We start from the raw sequence: 21,681 nt of genomic DNA, 5'->3' as shown, positions 1-21,681 counted from the left end.
TTTGTCTGTTTGTTTGTTTGTTTTTAGGTTTTAGTTTTTAAACGAGAATCATAGACCCTCCTGTACCTTAGAGGAACAGGAATATTTTTCTTTTGTGGTGTGGTCCTGTACTTGCAAGAGGGGCAGATTTAGTTTTATAGCATTTATTATAAAGACTCAGAAGTTTTGGGCATCAGTGCCATATTATATTTTGTCTGTGAGCCTAAAAGCAGAAGTACCATTATTAATTATAATATAGAATATAAGGGGAGCCAAAGCCAGAAGATAGCTAGTTAAATTATGTGAGTGGTCTTTTATTGATTGATTGATTGATTGATTGATTGACTGATTGACTTTTTGCGAGTCTGGGGACGGAACCCAGGGGCATTTGACCTTTGCGCTACACCCCTTGCCCTGTATTTTATTCTTTATTTTGAAATAGGGTCTCACTAAGTTGCAGAGGGCCTCACTAAGTAGCTGAGGCTGTCTGCGAACCACGATCCTCTGGTCTCCACCTCCCAAATGCTGGGATTACAAGCTTTGGCCACCACACCCAGCCCACGAGTGGTCTTTTAGATGAGTATAACTCTTCTTTTATCCAGAATAACACACTTATTTTGGGTTATACTTTCCTGTTGGGTTTTCAAAGCCAAGCAGTTAGTCCAGTGTTGGGAAAACATAAACTTTTATAAAAAAAAATTGCTGTTAAGATCAGTCGAGGCTCCTCAGGGTTACTGTCAGGAACTTTGTGAGGCTTTTCCTCTACCAGTTGTGCCATCATCCAGGATGGATCATGATCTTGCTAACCATTTGGCTTCCTTGAAACAAAGGAGATATTTCCTTCTCCAATGACCCGCCATTTTGCAGAGTATATGCTTGTGGCTCCCAGTCTCTAGGCCCTTTGTGATCTCCTGAGTCCTATTTGAATTTGGAGAGTAAGGGCCAAAATATTGGCTGTTCTCTTCTTAGCATTTTTTTTCTCCTGATTGTTCTCCAAGTCTCAGTTGTTGAACACCCAGAAGGTCAGTTTTACTATTCCTTTTTAATTAATAGGGATCAATATTATAGCCTGTTTTCCAGGTAATGGCTATCAAAACATTGTTCAGGTTATTCTGTTAGAAGCTGTATATCTGTAATGCTAACAAACAACAATTACAAAGATATACAAGGAAAATACAAAACAAAACTATTAGAGACAAACTAAATCCAGTTTGTATAATAGTTCTGATAATATTTGATGACAAAAACAAATCTCCATTTATATGACTTCATATAATATGAAAAGAGTACTTTAAAATGTAATCCTATGGCCGGGAGTGGTGGCGCATGCATGTAATTCCAGCATTTGGGAGGCTGAGACCGTAGGATCATGGTTTGTAGACAGCCTCAGCTACTTAGTGAGGCCCTTCACAACTCAGTGAGATCCTGTTTCAAAATAAAGAATAAAAAATTGGGAAGGGGGTGTAGCTCAAAGAGATCAAAAGCCTCTGAGTTCCATCCCCAGACCCACAAAAAAAAAAAAGTAATCCTATGAAAACTATCAAACAAGGTAAAAAAAAAAACTATCAAAAGAGATAAATGATAATGCTACTATTCATTAGATGTTTATCATGTGCATAGCATAGTGCCAAAAGCTTGCATATAATATACTACGTAATCTTCTCAACTCTGAGAGTCAGGAACATTCTATACTATCTTGATTTTACAGATGAAGAAACCAAGACATGAAAAGGTTGAGTAACTTGCGTAGGATTAGACAGCTAGAAGTGTTAAGGAGGATTTGAAACTACACAATCTGACTCCAGATTCTGTATACCAGAGGTGCTTATGTCCACTTTTTGTACTGACAAACAATTAAGAGCAGTGGTCATTTCTAGAAGTTAGATCATATTATGAGAAGTAATAAAACACTCACAGTGGTGGTATGTTTTCAGCAGGACTCATAAAGAAGTCTGAATGTAAATTAAGATTGAATTTACAGAGTTCATCACATGAATCTCAGCCCTTCAGAGGCCCTGAAGGAGAACAGATCAACGATGGCTGCAGAAAACACCCGAGTTCTGCTCTGATAGCAGTCCTCAGCCAGCCCCAGAGTATGACTGGGATTATGCTTTGCCTTAGGCTTTGCGCTAACATCAGAGCAGTTTAATCTGGAACTAATGCAGCAAAAGTCCAAAAGTGTTAAGTTCTTCATGAAATGAGAAAATTGAACCACTTCCTTAATGTACAAAAAAAGTGTGTGTGTCTGTGTGTGTGTTCGTGTGTGTGTGTGTGTGTTCGTGTGTGTGTGTGTGTGTGTGTGTGTGTGTGTGTGTTGAGTAATACGATTGCTTGGCAAATGTCTTCCTAAGTTAGTGTTTCCCAAGGAACACTATTTGATATTTATTCATTCTTCCCTTTGACAATTTTTTGAGTGTTTATGAATAGTAAAGATGAACAAAACCATCTGTCTTCATGTAGCTTAAAGCCAAGGACAATGGCTGAACAAATCACCTGGGGTACTTTAGCAATATACTGATATTCTGATGTAATTTCAACTGGGGCATGGAGGTCTAATGTGCACCAAAATTGATATCTGCTATGGATATAATGGGGGAAATAGTGCTTATAAGCTCTGTGGTAGCATATACAAGGGAATGAAAGAACTCAAGTATGGCTATAGAAAGGTGGCTCACGGGAGCATTATGTGAGATGAAGCCTGGGATTTGGTAAACACTACATTCAAAAAGTAAAACAGGTTTCTTTACTGTAAGCCTTTTCAGAATATTAAGTAATTTAGTATGTTGTGAATTTTCAAGGAATATTATATACATATCCTTGAGTTACATTTTTTTTCCTTTTGTGGTACTGGGGATGGAACCCAGGGGCTTTCTACCTCCAGGCTATACTTCCAGGCCTATTTTATATTTTTATTTGGAAACAGGTTCTCACTAAGGTGCTGAGAGCCTCTCACTAAGGAGCTAAGGCTGGCTTCAAACCCCTGCGATCCTCTTGTCTCAACTTCCCAAGTACTGGGATTATAAGCAGGCGCCACCACACCCAGCCTCAAGTTACATTTACAGAGAGCATATTGAGACTGTCATGTCATTTAAGGAAATACAACTTGCACATGTGTAAGAATAGAGTGGATCAAATGTGTGGGGAATCTTTTTTGTTGTTGTTATTATTTTATTTTATTATTATTTTTTAAATTTTTTAAATTTTTTTATTGCTGCATTATATTCATACATCATGTGTGGGGAATCTTGAAATGGGGAAGGAGGAATAATTTTGTTCCAAAAGTTAAGAAGATTGGCAATAAATCTCCTAAAACTCAGAAATCTTCTTAATCTCTAAAGGATTTTGAAAGGAACTTCAAATTGAAATGAATAGCTGTTTACATAAATGGGATAAAATACCACATGATAATATGTTCAGTTTTGTCAATTACCTGTTAATTACTTTAAAGTCATTATTTATTCCATTTTACAAAAAAAATTTGTTTCGATATTTTTAAAAGTAAAAAAATATAAATGCAGAGAAAATTAATTATATTCATGATTTGATTTAGAATTAAGGCTGAGAATTGCTAATCTACTAAGGATAGCCTCTGTTCTTAATCTGCTGCAAAGGGACTGATAGTTAATATGCACTAACTGAGAATTACATATTAGTGGAGGGACTCCAGTGAAACGTATTTAGAGAGGAAACAGATGAAACTGGCTATTATAGGTGTTTTTCTGTACAAACATGATTGCAAAGATTATTCACTGATTAACCTTTGCATATTAAATATGCCTAACTGAATTTGAAAGTCATGATCCTATTTTATTTATGTGACTTTGGAAAACATTTTTTACCTATTTAGGTTGTGGAGTTAAAGGCAGAAACTTTAGAGCTATAAAAAAAAGTAAGAGTCCGCTGGGCATGGTGGCGCACGCTAGTAATCCCTGCGCTTGGGAGGCGGAGACAGGAGGATCAATCGCATAGGTTCGAAGCCAGCCTTGCTGGCTTAAGAGACCCTGCTTCCAACTAAAAATATAAAATAGGTCTGAGAGTGTAGCCCAGAGGTAGAAGGGTTTCCAGGAACCCCAGTACCACACACACACACACACACACACACACACACACACACACACACACACACAGAGTCCCAGCTGGGTGTGGTGGCGCATGCTTGTAATCCCAGCATTTGGGAAGCTAAAACAGGAGGATCACGCAGGTTCAAAGCCAGCCTCAGCTACTTAGTGAGGCCCTCTGCAACTCAGTGATACCCTGTTTCCAAATAAAATGTAAAATAGGTCTGGGAGTGTATCCCAGAGGTAGAAAGCCCCTGGGTTCCAACTAAGTAACACACACACACACACACACACACACACACACACACACAAATATGAAAGCCTTTTGAACTTTTTGGGATGTTGATTGATCAAATCTCGTTTATTACTGTTACATGTTAGTCACTCCACACATTAGCTCTCCTAGTTCTTATAAAAACAAGGATAAGAGACAAAAAAACACAGTATTTTTATTGAGTGCTTCCAAATTTCAGAATAGCAGTAGCTATCACATCGTCCCCCTAACAATCTGATGAGGCAGATATTATTAATAGAGAAGTTAGATATTTCACCTAATGTTACAAAGCTGGTAAATAGCCAAATTAGGACATGGACCCATGCCTAGAACCTGATTGATTCTAGAATCTAAACTCTGATCAAGTATGATTTTAACAAATTTAAAATCATGCCTCACATTTAAAGTAAACATGTGTCAAAGATTTCATTTAACTCAAAATAAATAAGCAAAGCAGCAAGATGTTACAACCAGTTCAGAAGAATATCTAAAGAACAGATTTGGTTATAGATGAGGAATGTTGGAATTAATCGGTAAGTGGACACAAAAATGCCCGTATTCATAGTGGAGGAGGAAAGTCTTTGGAACGCCACCAGAAATAATTTATCTGCATGTCTATAAACAAAAATTATTTTCTACTGCTATCAGTTACCTACAATTTAGAGTTGTAAATAGTTCAAAGGAAGCTGGCCCTGGTAGCACAAACCTATAATCCCAGTACTTGGGTGTCTGAGACAGGAGGATCCCAAGGCCAGGGCTAGCCTGGGCAACTTAGACTCTGTTTCAAGATAAAAGATAAAAGGGCTGGGGCTGTAGCTCAGTGGTAGAGCCCCCCTGGGTTTAATCACCAGTACCCCCTCCAACACAAAATAATTCAAAAGCAATGAAACCCCTTGTAATTGTATAACCTGGAAGCTTATGCTTTAACCAATGCATACATACTGGCACCACATGGTACCCCATAAATATATGTAATCAATTAAAATAAATAAATAGACTTTCTTTTTTTCAGCTTTAACAAGTCTTTATTACAAAATCAGTAGGAAATAGAGAAGAAAAAGCAATGTGCGGGCCCGAAAATGAAACTCTGACCCCTTCTCCATCCTCAGCCTTTAAATAGATTTTGTATTGATATGTCCTTATCAGTGTTACCAAGGCAATGGGCTAGTAACTTATTTCTTAGCCAGGTGGTGCTTATTTGCCTCCCAACAGTGCGCTTAGTAAGTGCAAAGGTCAATAATGTACCTGGTTTCCACCCTATCTGTATGGCTCTCAAATGCCCCAGCCAGAGTCACTGTGATTTTAGGGTTTTTAATTGTCTCTACACTGCTTTTTTTTTATGCTTTCTTTTGATGAACAAAAACTTTTTAATTTAATTCCATTCCATTTATGAATTCTTGTTTTAATTTCCTGAACTTTGGGAGTCTTGTTGAGGAAGTTTCTACCTGTGCCTATATGTTGGCGTGTTGGGCCTATGCCCTCCTCTAATAGATACAAAGTACTTTTTACATTTTGGAAATTAATACCAGAGCAATTTTCCAATACCAGCACATTCTCCCCTTTTACTTTTAACTTCCTGATACCCATCAGGCCAAAGGGACCTGGACGAAGAAGTCAATCGAGCTACTTCCATGCTGAGAGGGGTCAGAGTGGGGCCCAGCCTTAAGAGTGCAAGAAGTCACTTGGGTTAGATCAGCCAGTGTTTGAGGATGTTCGAGGGGCTCTGGCAGATGTTTAGACCTTATTTTTCTAATGTAAACATCTGTTTTGCAACTTTCAAAGCAGGAATTAAACACATGTTCATGTTGCTTTGATAAATTGATGGCCTTTAGAGGGGTTTTTGTTGTCATTTTTAAATTATAGTTGTTATGTAGATTTCAAAACTATATTTTTATCACATAATTCTTTACTTGCAGATCAGAATCTTAAGCTTGGTAGCATTTTCAGAATCCCATTTTTAGGATCAAGGTATAATGCAGTACTTTGAGTCTCAAGCTATGACAATAATACAATGATGAAGTAAAGGAAATGCTACCCCAAAACATGGCACCTGGGCATTTTGAGTATTTTATTTTATTTTATTTATTTTTTTTATTTTTTATTTTTATTTTTATTTTTATTTTTTGGTGGTACTGGGGTTCCTGGAAGCCCTTTTTTCCTCCGGGCTACACTCCCAGACCTATTTTGTATTTTTGAAATAGGGTCTCTTACGCCAGCGCGGCTGGCTTCGAACCTGCGCGATCCTCCTGTCCTCCGCCTCCCAAGCGCGGGGATTACAAGCGTGCGCCACCACGCCCGGCCATTTTGAGTATTTTAAACTAAAGAAGGCTAGGCATGATGGCACACTCCTATGATCCCAGTACTTTGGAGGTTGAGACAGGAGGATCACAGGTTCAGGTTCAAGGACAGCCTCAGTAATGTAGTGAGACTCTAAGTAACCTAGTGAGACCCTGTTTAAAAATTTTAAAAATGCCACGCATGGTGGAGCACACTTGTAATCCCAGCATTCGGGAGGCTGAGACCAGAGGATCGCGGTTCGCAGACAGCCTCAGCTACTTAGTGAGGCCCTTTGCAAGTCAGTGAGATCCTGTTTCAAAATAAAAAATAAAAAAATAAGGCTGGGGTGCAGCTCAGAGGTAGAATACCTCTGGTATATACTGCAAAAAGATAAAAATAAAAACTGGGCATGGTGGTGCAAGCTTGTAATCCCCGCACTTGGGAGGCGGAGACAGGAGGATTGCGCAGGTTCGAAGCCAGATGCGCTAGCTTAAGAGACCCTGTTTCCAAATTTAAAAAAAAAAAAAAATATATATATATATATATGTATATATATATATATATATATATATATATATATATATATAGCATAGGTGTCTGGGAGTGTAGCTCTGAGGTAGAAGGGGTTCCAGGAACCCCAGTACCACCAAAAAGTAAAAATAAAAATAAAAATAAAAGGGCTGAGAGTATAGCTCAGAGGTAGAACATCCCTGGGTTCAATCCCCAGTAACACACACACACACACCCTCCAGGAAACTGACAAAAACACAGAGGCAGATATGTCCTGCCCTATATGAAAGGCCAAGAAAAATTGGAACAGGCCTTGGTCAGTTTGCCCCAGTCTATTACCATTAGGTTAGGTCATACTCCTTTTTTGTCCAATCATATGTCTACATAACTGCCTATTCTTCATCAAACCTTGGCATAAAATTACAGTGTACCTGTATCTTATGTTCTCATTTCTGAAGGCTTGTGTGGTACCCTAAGTGCTGGTTACATAAATCCATTATGTTTTTTGTTTTTTGCTCTATCTTTTGTATAAGGATGTGTGCAATTAGTAATGAAAAGATATGTCTTCTTCTCCTTTACAACAGCCAGATGTGCTAATCAAATATAATGTTATAATAACCTATCTTAGGGTTCAGGCCTGTCTAGTAGACACAAAAGTTCTAATGAAATCATGTGTTCTTTGGGGGATAAAAGAGTCACTTTACTCTTACAAATCCTTTAAGTGGTAATTGTCTGGAATAAATATAAATTGTAAAGAAGTTTAATGCCCAGCGTGGTGGTGCACGCTTGTAATCCCCGCACTTGGGAGGTGGAGACAGGAGGATCGCGCAGGTTCGAAACCAGCCATGCAGGCGTAAGAGACCCTGTTTCCAAATAAAAAAGTATAAAAAAATAGGTCTGGAGTATAGCCCGGAGGTAGAAGGGTTTCCAGGAACCCCAGTACGACCAAAAAAAAAAAAAAGAAGAAGAAGAAGTTTAATGAATGGTCCATTCTTAGCCATGATCATCCCTAAAAAAAAAAAAAAAAAAAAAAAGAGTTGGAAGATCATGGGAATAGCTACCAATAATCAACAAAGTTTATCATTGTGTATTTCAATATAGTTGTATTTATAAGAACAAATAGTAGGACCAGATTTGGCCTGCAAGATATAATTTGCTGGCTTCTGGTTTGGGTATGAGCTTTGGAGCCAGACAATTGAGTTCAAATCCAGGCTTTGCCCTGACTATCTGTGTGACCCTTGTGACCCTAGATGAGTTGACATATATTTCTTTTTTTTTTTTTTTTTTTTTTTTTTTGCAGTACTGGGGATGGAACCCAGGGGCATTCTACCTCTGAACTACACCCCCAGCTCTAATTTTTTATTCTTTATTTTTGAAACAGGGTCTCACCGAATTGCAGGGGGCATCACTAAGTAGCTGAGGCTGGCTGTGAACCACGATCCTCCTGTCTCAGCCTCCCAGATGCTGGGATTACAAGCATGCACCACCATGCCGGACTTGGCAAACATTTCTGTTCCTCACATTTGTGACTTCTGTAATGGAAATAACAGGACCTACTTAGGATTGTTGGGATGATGCCTACACAGTGATCAGAACAGTATGGCACATAGAAAGAGCCAATAGGGCTAGCTCTTACTAGTTTGTTATCAGCTTGAACTTCTTGAAAGACTATAACCTCACTTCTCTAATTGCATCATCATTGACCTAAGTTCAGCAAGAAGGATGATTAACCCACAAGTTGTTTATATTGTTTAAATCTCCCCCATTTTATTTTTGTTTGACAAATATAAATTTTTCTCCAAAGACCATATATGACATATTATGTGATAAAATTTAAAATACTTTCTAAAGAAATAGGAAACTATTTTTAAAGAGTTTTATGTGGTGGAAGAAAATGAATAAAAATCCTTTTCTCAGAATCCTAAATCTGAACAAAACTCTTTGGGGAGTAGATTTTATGAAGAAGTAGGGGAGAAAATGCCTATGTGATGTTCTTGTTTGGTTGGCTTTTTGTTACTTTGTTTTTTATCTATTTATTTTTAACCTCCCTGGGGATATAAGCAGAAATGTAGAATCATTTTTCTCTTCTTACTGTGAGTTGCCTAATGAACACATGATGTTTTCTTTAGGAACACATGATGTTCCAGATTTCCAAATTTTTGTCCATAAAATGAGGAAGCCCACAATATCTTTTAAAGAATAAACTTCTGCAGAATCACTACACTCCCAAACTGAGGCCAGGATCAGGGAGCTGCTCACTGCTATTGTTTAATCCAGCTAAAGTTTCCTTTAATAGAAGCTGGTTCTCCCCACCCACAGTTGGCTAATTATAAGCTCTATGTAGATTTTTTTTCTTATTTGTACTGTTTTGGAATTCTTAGCCCAATACAAAATCAATAATAACTCTTTGACTCCCTGACAAACGCTGAACAATTTTGTGTGATTATTTTAATTTCTTTTTTTTTATTGGTGCACTGTATTCATACATCATAGTGGGATACAAACTTTTGTAGACATACATGCACACATCGCCCAGTCAGCCCCTACCTAATCCCCACCCCATTCTCTCCCCATCCCTCCCTCCCATGCTTGGCTTAGTGGTTGACATCTAGTATTATAGCAATTTATCCAAAATTAAAAATGATAATCTCACATAACAGTTTCATTTGTCTGATACCAAGCTTTTGATGACTTAAAGATAACATTTCAATATTTCTTTTTACTTTCTTTCTTACCAGAGAATATTTTTTTCTATTTTTTTAGGTGAAACTATCATATATTTATATATTTATTTTTCAGAAAAAAAATCTATCCTAATATGGAATATGGACTCTAGATACCCAAAACAATCTTGAAAAAGAACAAAGCTAGAAGATATATATTTTCTGATTTCAAACCATATAAAGCTACAATAATTGAAACAGTGTAGTACTGTTCTAAAGGCAGATATATAGACCATTGGAGTTAAATACAAGCCTAGAGCTAAATTCTTCCCTATATTGTCAAGTTATTTTTGACAAGGTTTCCACGAACATTTGGTGGTGGAAATAATAATCTTTTAACTAAATATTGTTGAAAAATAATAATTACATGGAAAAGAATAATATTGGACCCTTACCTAACACCATATACAAATATTAACTCAAAATAGATAAAAGACCTAAATATAAATCTTAAGACTATAAACTTTTAGAAGAAAATCTGGGTCATAAAACCTCACAACATTGAAATTGGCAGTGATTTCTTGGATATGATTTCAATGGCACAGGCAACAGAAGAGTATACAAACTCCCTAAAAAATAAAAAAAATATTGTATATCCAAAGACAATGTAAACAGAGTTAACAGTTACTAATAGAATGGGATAAAATATTTCCAAATGCTATATCTGAAGGTAAATTAATATTCCAACTAGAAATCCTAAAAATTAACAACAATAAAGGCAAACAATACCATTTAGAGATAGGTAAAAGACTAACATAAGTAATGAATCTCCAAAGATAACCAATCTTAGTTGACTGTTGGATGGAAACTCTTGTTTCTCTGGTTCTGGTCTGTGTTACCTATTTCTTCTTTGTAGTTAATCTCTTTGAGTATTTTCTCTAGCGCTGGTTTTGAAGACATAAATTCCTTCAGTTTCTGTTTGTCATGGAAGCTTCTTATTTCTCCATCTAATTTGATAGAAAGTTTTGCTGGGTAGGAAATTTTTGGCTGGAAGTTGTTTTCTTTCAGAGTTTGGAATATGTTACTCCAAGCCCTTCTGGCTTTCATGACTTGGTTTGGGAAGTCTGGAGTGATTCTAATTGGTTTGCCTCTGAATGTCACTTGGTCCTTTGCTTTTGTTGCCTTTAAGATTCTGTGCTTGGCTTCCACATTGGTCATTTTGACAATTATGTGGCGTGGGGATCCTCTTCTCCGATCCTGTCTAAAGGGAGTTTCCTGGACCTGTGTATCAACATCTTGCTCTATGTTTGGAAAATTTTCTGCTATTACTTCCTTGAAGAGATTGTTGATCCCTTTGGTTTCACTTTCTTTTCCCTCCTCTATTCCAATTATTCTTAGGTTAGCTCTCTTAAAATGGGCCCATATTTCTTCAATATCAGATTCCTGCTGTCGGATATTTTTTCCTAGATTAGAAACTATGCGTTCATTTTTGGAATGATCATCTTCTAGGAGCGAGATTCTATTCTCCATGTGGTCTAATCGGTTGTTTGTGCTTTGAATTGAGGCCTTTACTTCATTAATTGCATCCTTTATCTCTTTTTGGCTCTCTCTGAGTTCTTTTCAAAGCACCTCTATTATTTCTACAGTTATTTTCCTGATTTGATCTTCTAGAAATCTCTGATTTTCAGTTTTATCGGGTTCTGATGTTGTGGGGTTGTGGGCATTCATTGCTCCAGTATTATTCCTCTTTCCCATGATTTCCGATGTTTGTGCCTTCTCTGGGTTCTTCCCTTGGGTCACTATGACTTCACTTAAGGTGTTCTGGATCTCGAGTCAGTAGTATCTCAGACCCCACTACTCCTTTGCTGGGTTGTATCACAGAGTCTCCGACCCAGAGAGTCGATAGAGGCTGCTTTAGACTGTGGGGGGTGCCAGGTTGCACGTTCTCCTATGGTATGATATCTCTGCAACCGCCCCTCCCCCACTGGGTCAAGATCCAGGGAGTACAGTACTGGGATTTCTCCTCTGTGGCCCGCAATTTGACTCACTGTTCTTGAGTACGCAGATGTAGCTATACTGGATTCGGTGAATTCTCTGCTGCTACCGCTGGTGGCAATATGGTGCCGCTGCCACGCCCTCGGCCATGAGGCTGGCGTATTTCTTCTTGGTTTTGATTTCCACTCTGAATCCCTGCGGCGTCTGCTGAGCTCAGCCACTGGGAGCTTTAGATTTTACCTGCGGCGAGAAATCCCGCCTGGCTGTTCCGCAGCAGCTCACCTCGGCTTGCTGTAGCCGTCCGGTGAAGTCGCCGCTGCCGCCGGCAGTATGGCACTACTGCAGCGTCCTCGGGCGTGAGGCCGGTGTATCTCCGCTGTGGCTCTGAGCTCTGTTCTCAGTCCGCTTTCTCTCTGGAGCCTGGTGATTTTCTTTTCTCTGGTGATGGTGTTTTCTGGCTATGAAAGGCGCTGATTTTGTGGTCATGGAGATTGGTTGTTAGCGGGGCTCTTAAGCCCCGCTTTTCTCGGTTGCCATCTTCCCGGAAGTCCCTATTTTAATTTCTTAAATGTGAGGAGATGAGATGGAGCTTGGAGATTTGCAAATACAGGCAAACTTTAAGTGCACCATAGAGGACTTAAGACTGAACAAAGTAATGCAGAGACCATATTCCAAAATTGAAGCTTCAAAGTATCTCGTTGCCCATCTTTGATCCAATCAAGTTGTGACAAATAAGAAAGAGGGTTAATTATCATATAAGCAGAAAAATTGTTCCAAAAGCAAGTAAACCACATGGTTTAAATTTTGCAGTACTGTGTTAGGAACAAAAGGATCATTTGTACTCTGTAATGCTGTGTGCTTTGTGAAACATTTCCAAATGATTTATTATCTGATCTCCAAAGTAAAGCTCAGTAAGGTATCAAAGAAGATGTGTGTGTGTGTGTGTTGTGTGTGTGTGTGTGTGTTTCTTTTGACAAAAGAGAAATACTGAGTGAGAGGTTAGTGATAGAGGCCAGAGAGAAACCAGAGTCCTAACTCCAGGTTCTCTCCATGAAAGCTAATTCCCTCAGCAGTGCTCCCACCAGCATATCCACACAGTGCACTAATTCAATCCAGATGGTTTGTGAATCTCCTCCAGCTCCATATGGGTTAATGCAGAAGATGAAGGAGAACTGGTTTTCTCTCTTCTGGTATTTTAAGAGGAAGTGATAAGTTTTGATTGTCCTAAGAAATCCTTAACACAAAAAGTCAGCCTACTTGATTTAATACACTAGTGCTCCTAATTAACTAGTAGCATCCTACAGCTGCCACAATAAAATTATTTTTAAACAATACTATCCATGCCAGGAAATATGGCACACATCTGTAATTCCAGTACTTGGGAGGCTGAGACAGGAGGATTACAGGTTCACAGCCAGCGTCAGCAACCTTGTGAACCTTCCAATTAAAATAAATAAATAAAACTAGGGCTGGGGCTGTAGCTCAGAGGTAGAACACCTCTGGTTTCAATCCCCAGTACCACCACCACAAAACAACAACAACAACAAAATAAAAAACGCTATCTGTGTTTATAGGAGCACAATTCACAATAGCCAAATTATGGAACCAACCTAGGTATCTGTCTACAGATGAATGAATAAAAAAAAATGTGGTATAAACACACACTGCAGTTTTACTCAGCCACGAAGAGGAAAAAATTTACAGAAAAATGGAAAAATGGAACTTGATAAGCTAAGTAAGATCAGTCTCACACACTCAAGGGCTATATGTTTTCTCTCATATATGAAAGCTAAAGAGAAAATAGGAAAGCAAAGGATTTCTGATAAACTAAGAGAGACCAGTAGAATAGTGGAAGAGGATTGGGGAAGGGAAGTGAGGAGGAAATAAAAAGGAAGCTCCAGGAAAGAAACAGTTCAAATATGGGGAGGGAGGGGTGGTGAGGTAGGATCCAGAGGGAAACACATCAGGTGATGTGTGCACACACGAATGTATCACTTCAAATCATATTGTGATGTATAATCACAATGCACCACTAACATTTTAAAAATTATATTTAAAAAGCAGATGCAAAAACTCCTGAGAACAAATAATCTCAGTAAACCACCATTGAGAAAGAATTTCCCGTTGGACCTTCATGGGCCAAAGATGAGGTTTTCTTACATATGTTTATATAATAGGCATTCCAAGCAATTAAGTCACAGGAGGGCAAACTGTAGAACTCCAAAAGCAAGCATACCAAGAATATCCAGGATATGTCCAGGATTCTCTGAGTACGGCACAGGAGTCTAGGGCTGTGGTTCAGAACCAGTCTGTTCAAGTTCAAACTCCAGCCCTGCTGCTTGGTAGCTGGGTTATGTTAGGCAAATTGCTGACTTCCTCTGAGCTTCAGTACTTTAGTTCTTTCCTAAGCACTCAAATGGGGATGACAACATAATCTTCATAGGGCTGGAATGGAATTAAATGAGACAAAGATCCTATTCTCATGCTATACATAAAACCATTATGTATACATTTCACATACTATTGATTTGTATATCTCCTTAAACTATATGGGACATAAACAACCAGAGAGAAATCAAAACTTGAAGCTTAGTATTCCGTATGTTCCAAAAACATTCTATCCACAAAAGAGGAATCTGGATGTAATTTGACCCATAAGTATTACATGAGTGCCCACTGTACTTAGGATATAAAAAAATCTTCACTGAGCATATAAAACAACAGATGCAACAAGACTTTCTAGATTGTGTGTGTGTGTGTGTGTGTGTGTGTGTGTGTGTGTGTGGTACTGGGAGTGGAACCCAGGGGCTTTTCTACCTCCGGGCTATACTCCCAGACCTATTTTGTACTTTATTTGGAAACAGGGTCTCACTAAGTTGCTGAGAGCCTTACTAAGTAGCTAAGATTGGCTTCGAACCTGTGTGATCCTCCTGTCTCAAGCCTCCCAAGTGCTGGGATTACACCTGGCAGGACTTTATAGATTTGATTGCCAAGTGAGAGGTACTTACCAGTAGTGTTTTCAAAACTAGGATCCATGAAATTCTACATAGCCCACAAACATATGTTTATGAAAAGTCTTCCTATTGTTTTTTTAATTTATGAGACTATTGAAATAATTTAATATAAACAGATTCTGCATCATTTTGGCAGTAACAAATATCTGAGTACTGCCATATTTCAGTGCAAAAGTTCATATATGGAGTTGTGATTATGACTGTGTTGAGTTCAAATTATGACACTTTTATTTGTGCTTATTAAGACTAACAACTAAATGAAGCATTCAAGACCATTAAAATCTAATTTGATGTCAGAATCTTAGCAATAATTGAAAAAGGAAGAGAGTGGGAAAAGAATCTGAGTTATCACATGTAACAGTTTAATAATAGGTATGCTCATTTTAAAGCAATGTAGGATGTTGTTATGGGCCTAATAATCATGTTGAAGCAAAGAAAAGAAATTCACATCAAAATGACATTTATTTGTTGATGTTATTAATTTTATTTGTAAATGCATTTGTTCTATCATTGCATAAGTGCCATAAACTACACACACACACACACACACACACACACACACACACACACACACATATATATATATATATATATATATATATATATATATATATTCTATGGTCTTTCTAAATTCAATTCTTCATTCTCATAGAATCCTTTTATAAATTTTTAGGACTTTCTACATAAACATGTAGACGTGCAAATAGTTTTTTTCCATTCCTATTCATGTACTTTATTTTTCTTTCCATAGTATGTTATCTAGGATATATAGTATAAGGCTGAATGAGAGTTATGGGTTTCATCTTTATGAGAACTGACTTTTATTCTGGGTTTGAATCAGTTTCTTTGCCCGTGGGTCCTTAGCCATCATCATCATTGGCAGCATTACAGAGTATTTGATCCACTAATCACATATATAACATCACATAGGTAGAGGAACCATCTAAAAGCAAAAGAGATATAGCAGTGGGCATACAATGGGATCTACTGTTCTTGCCTTATGCTATACCACCCAGGAACTGCAGGCCTGAAAGAGTAATGGAGCTGCCTATTACAGAACCAGATTAGAAATGATACCCATTGAAGATGGTATGTCATCTCCAAGAATCCTGTACATTCTCTAAATCAATTATTTGCCTTCCTAGAGAGTGTTAGAGTTTTTTTATTTTCTCTTGCTTTGTGGGTCCCCAACTTCATAAAGACAGTTCTTTTTCCAATTGTTTTCCCTGTTTTATTCCTAGAACAATGCCAGACACATAGCAGTTTACTGTATTTATTAAATGAATAAATGACTCATCAATTATAAAGCCATAAAGTGAACTGCTACCTTAAGTTATGTTATAGGTAGTTATTTTTCCTATATTATTAATTTTTAAATAACAGATTACTAAGAAGTATGTGTAGTATAATCTTATCTTGAAGAATCTGATCAAAAAGATTAATACAGAAATAATAATGCTTGGTTGTCTCTGAAACACAGGAATGAGTGTGATGGACTATTCTTTTCCAATAGTTGTATCAATATTTTCTGATATTTCTCTTCAATGGACATATAATGCTTTTCCAAATGAGGATAAATTTTTTTAAATAATAATAATGATAAACTTCACTCATTCAAATTATTATCCACTGTAGAAAAACAAAATCATGTCTATGACTGAAAATGGAGTGCCTAGCCTCAGCAACTCAGTGAGGAACTCTGTAACTTAGTGAGACCTTGTTTTGAAATGAAAATAAAATGAAGTGGGGCTGGAGATGTAGCTCAGAGGTAGAATGCCTCTGAGTTCCATCCCCAATACCAAAAAGAAGAGGAAAGAGAGATGGGAAGGGGAGAGGGAGAGGGAGAGGAAGAGAGAGGGAGAGAGAGGGAGAGAGAGGGAGAGAGAGGGAGAGAGGGGGGGAGAGAGAGAGAGAGAGAGAGAGAGAGAGAGAGAGAGAGAGAGAGAGAGAGAGAGAGAAGAGAGAAGAGAGAAGAGAGAAGAGAGAAGAGAGAAGAGAGAAAGAAGAGAGGAGAAGAGAGGGAGGAGAGAGAGAAGGGAGAGAAGGGAGAGGGGAGAGGAAAGAGGAGTGAGGAGAGAGAAGAAGTGGTCAACATAATGCTGTTTTGGAGATAATTTTGCCTGGCAGGGTGAATTCAGCAATGTCTAGAGAGACTTTTGTTCCTTGTAACTTGGAGTAAGGGAGCTGCTACCAGCACTTAGTGGAAAGAGGCCAGAACGGCTGCTAAATATATTCTATTGCCCAGGACAGCTCCTATACCCAACATCAAAGAATTATCTGTTCTAAAGTGTCAATAGCATTGAGATTAAGAAATCCTGAGCTAGAGTAATTGGCACTTTGATGATACAAGACTCTCAGATGATAAAGTACAAGACTTTGGCTTCAGGTTATTGAAAGAAATGCTTGTTGTAACTATATATGTAACTGTTTAAAGATCAATCATGTAGTTACTCAAACAAGTTTTTAAAAATATGCATCTTAAAGATATTTCTTTATATTAAAGCTGTATATGTGAAAGGCTCATTTTATTTGAAAAAGTAGTACAATCGAAATATCTAAATAAAACAACGCTATATTGCCTGTTTTCACTTGATAAATTCAGATAAATTATTGAGATAACAATGATCTCTTCAGGGCCAACTTAGTTCTTAGTAACCAAAGATTCAGTTTTATTGGTTAAATATCTAAAAGTAGATCATGGTAGTCAGGATTGCTGAACATTTAACAAAGAAGATTTCTCAGTCTCACTGTGTAAAGATTGTTAAGTTAAAGATTATATGGGAGTTCAGGCTTTTTCTCTAATCAAAGAGCATTTAATTTATAAATCCTATTTATCAAAGAGAAAGTTCAAGATCTGATCCAAAAGAGTCATATGAACATGTTTACACATATAGTGTTTAACTAAATTGATATCTGTGATACGTCATATTTGTTAAAATCATTAATACAGAATATTTCTTAGAGATTGACTGTTTTCACAGATCAATAATTCTTCCCAACTACTTAACTGCAAAAGCAGTTTCCCCTACCTCTACTTTACAATGTACACCTTGCTCATAAATCTAGGTTAATATCTCTGAGTGTTAGTTCCCTCAACTAAAAATTAGAGTACTATCTATTTTATATAGTTGCAGTGATAATGGAATGAAATGGCATATAGGAAACACCTAAAATAGTGTTAAGCACAGATATTCAATATTAAAATTTTAAAACAAAATTAAAATGTCCATGCTCATGGAGTGATGTCTTTCATCCCCTTCCCCCACTCAAACATTTATGTTTGCATAATGCTTATATAAGTCTTGTTTGAAGTCCTGGTAATTTTCCATAATTAGTGCACAATAAAGTTCTAGCCCATGGAAACCTGAAAATTACTTGTTCTAGCCTCTTTTCCATCCCTTCCATTTTCAGGGAAGTTATATCATACCTTGGACCAGTGCAAACTACCAGCTTGTGTACAAATGCCATTTTTCCAAGATGTTTGGTTTCTGTAAGAGTAACTAAGCAAATACAGAAAAAGCTTCCTTTCCAATCACTTCCAGAAACAATGGAAATATGCTGATGGTATTGAACCTTATCCCACAATCTGTTCAGCAGACATTGAAACCACTATTTGTTGAAGTTTATCTGTTTGCACTTACTTCTTACACCAACTTTAAAAATTACTATTTTTTAAATCACAATTATTTACCCTATTTTAGCCAGGCATGGTGCTGCATGGCTATAATCCCAGTATTTGGGAGATTGATACCCTATTTTACAGACAAGGAAGTTGACATTTAGAGAGATCCTGATTTGCCAAGGTCACATGTCTGAAAGTGACATGATCTGGATTTAATTCCAGGCTTGTTTGACTCATACATGGCCCACTTCTCAGCAGCAGTGTATTAGAATTATGTATCAATATTATGCTAATATCTACTTACTTTTTCCAGGAGTAATTGAGAGATTAAGTTACAGTTTTTCTCTAGATCAAAGACAGTTCTTTACTATTTTAAGAACTCAAAATAATTGGCTGATATATGAGTTCTCCCCAGTTATGAGAAATGTTCTTTTGCTTTACTTTTAAACTCAAGAGTATTATTTTTCCCTCAATTTTACCTCCCCATAACTAATTACCCATTCCTAAATGCTAATATAATTTTGTATTAATCCAAAAGGGTAAGACTCATTTAAAATGATGTGGATTATAGACTAAATCAACACTTTATGCATGTTTGTCCAAATTCTGTGGCCCAAAGCCAGGTGTGGTAGAACATATCTGTAATCCTAACACTTGGGAGGCTGAGACAGGAGAATGACAGGTTTAAGGACAGCCTCAGCAAGTAGTGAGACTCTCATCAACCTAATGAGTTCCTGTTTCAAATTAAAACTAAAAGAGGGGCTGGGGGTATAGCATAGAGGTAGAATGTCCGTGAGCTCAAAACCTAGTAACACACACACACACACACACACACACACACACACACACACACACACACACATTCTGTGGCCCAGACATAAGTCCTATTTCTTTCTTCCTCTTTTTTTTTCTTTTTCTCAATAAAAGACCATGATTTTTTTTAAGGTCAGTTGCAAATAAAAGTACAGTTCATTGCTGTTACTAAAGAACAATGAGTATCATGGTTAGAACCTTAAAAACACCCAAGTAATCATTGTATGAACATTTCCGAAATAATTTACTCTTTTCTAGGCTGGGGATGTATGTCAGTGGTAGAGTACGTGCTTAGCATGTAAGAGGCCCTGGGTTCAATCCCTAGTACCAAAAAGCAAAACAAAAAATTACTGCTTACTTACTTTTCTCTCCAGTCATGAAAGTCATTTTCCCTATCTTTTCTTGCCCTGGCAGCTAGTCAAAAATATCTTTAATTGCAATTCACATTTTATTATATCTGCAACATGCCTGAATACTTACAGTTCAGTGTTCAGCTTTGTAATTAGACAAAGTGATGAAAATATCTTTCACTTGAGTCCAATTTTCTCAGTTCAAAAATAACTACTTGGGTTTTCTGATGTAATAAATTATAGAAAACTTTAGGTAGAACTAGGTCTAAAATTGGAGTCTGATTTGAGCCATTCTTTTATTATAGGCTTAGGCACTGTGCCATAATTAATCTCATTGGTTCTACAAATTTAGAAATTTCTAGTTGATGACCAGTGCTAATTTGTATCTAATAACCACTCTGAGTTCCAAATATCTAATTTATAAATAAGAGGAATGAGGATCAAATCCCAAAGCTTTTTTTTTAGGTTTGAAGTTCTACTTATCTCAATTTCTATATTCAGATACATAACATAATACATCACAATGGCATTTGGAATTTGAGTCCTGGACTATTAAAATATCTCACATTTTCTAAAATCATGTCCAAAGAGAAGACTCTTATCTCTTCACTTGGCTTCTTAGAGGCATTACATGGTACTATAATTAATATCCAAATCCATACTGTAAAACAGTTTAAGTCGACCTAACAATAACAATATTAAATAATTTACATCTTGATAGCACTGGAATATGGAAATTAAATTCAGGATGGCAAAGTGAAATCTCTACAAGGCCAATCAGGTAACCTCAGTGAATGGAGCAGGATGGGGACTGTGGTACATGAAACAAGGCATACTGTAGCGTTCACACAGTGCAATAGCTGATGCAATTCAGCAATACACAGCTAGCTTCCCCCCCCCAATCCAAATATAAAGCTATAAAATCTGAATGAGTACCAAACCTCTCAATGGCTGGAAGACTATCCATAAAAGTCCCTGGGAAGAGGGGAATGACCCCAAAGAGTCAAGTCACCTTTATTCTCTACACCCTCTCTGTGTGCACCACAGACATCAGGGCTCCTGGAACAGCCTTCATTAGGAAAGTGCAAAAGAACTGGAACATTTCCTTGCTGAAGTACAAAGGCCCTTTGCCTCTTTTGTTGGCTCAGAAGCTTCAATCAGCTTCAGAGTTTCAAAGGTTTAGACAGCAGAGTTCCAGCTAGGCTAGGATTGAGCAGTGCCCAGGATACTGAGTAGGAAAGAGAGTGTCTCTGCCCACTCGATAGCCCCAAGCTGGTGAGATCCCCCTGCAAAGGTCATAACACGTTTTATGATTTGAACCATCACAAGAATAGCAGAGAACAGGGTGGTAAAATACTATTTTACCCTTTGTATTTAAACAACTATTTATTACTTGACAATCTTTACAAGAACACAAACAACTGTTCATAAGGGCTTACCAAAACCCATTTTTGAACATCTCACATTCAGAGCAGGAAGCTTCCTTTGAAAGTTAAAAACAGCCAGGCCATCCTAGCTGGTAAAGAGTCAGTGATGGACAGACATAAAAAAGCCAAGTTAAGTGAAAGGGAAAGAGAAATGAACCATTAGAAAGGGACATGGAAACTCAGAAGAAAAGACACATTGGAAGGACTGGGGAGAGCAAATTCCATTGTTCATTACCCTCAGCCCTTAGCCAAGTCAGGGGAGATGAACAGCATACAAAGAACCCACTTTTTGTCAGGATTTGTTATACTTTGTTGTAGTTAAGAGACCAGATAAATTTCCTTTCTCCCTTTTGATACTAAGCAGAAAACAATTATTTATAAAGGACAGTTACAAAGAGGTGCCTTAGTGCTAGATCTTATTCACTAACATCTCCGGGCACATTCCCATCACCCAATCCTCACTCACATAAATTAAGATTCAATAATTCTGTAAATTTCATTAGTCAGTTCCACAAATATCTATTATCTGTTTTACATACTTTGGCCAAGCCAGTACATAAGACACTGGTGGTATAAAAATAAATGAAATGTTAACCTGTACTCAAGTAGACCATAGTCTCTCTAGTGAAATAGACAAAACATTACACCAATAATGATAATACTGTGAAATGGAAAGAGCTCAGCCTTTAAACCCAGGTA

The sequence above is a fragment of the Muscardinus avellanarius genome, assembly GCF_963383645.1.
Source record: "Muscardinus avellanarius genome assembly, chromosome: 4".
NCBI classification, from domain to species: Eukaryota; Metazoa; Chordata; class Mammalia; order Rodentia; family Gliridae; genus Muscardinus; species Muscardinus avellanarius.
This window is presented reverse-complemented; position numbering follows the sequence as displayed.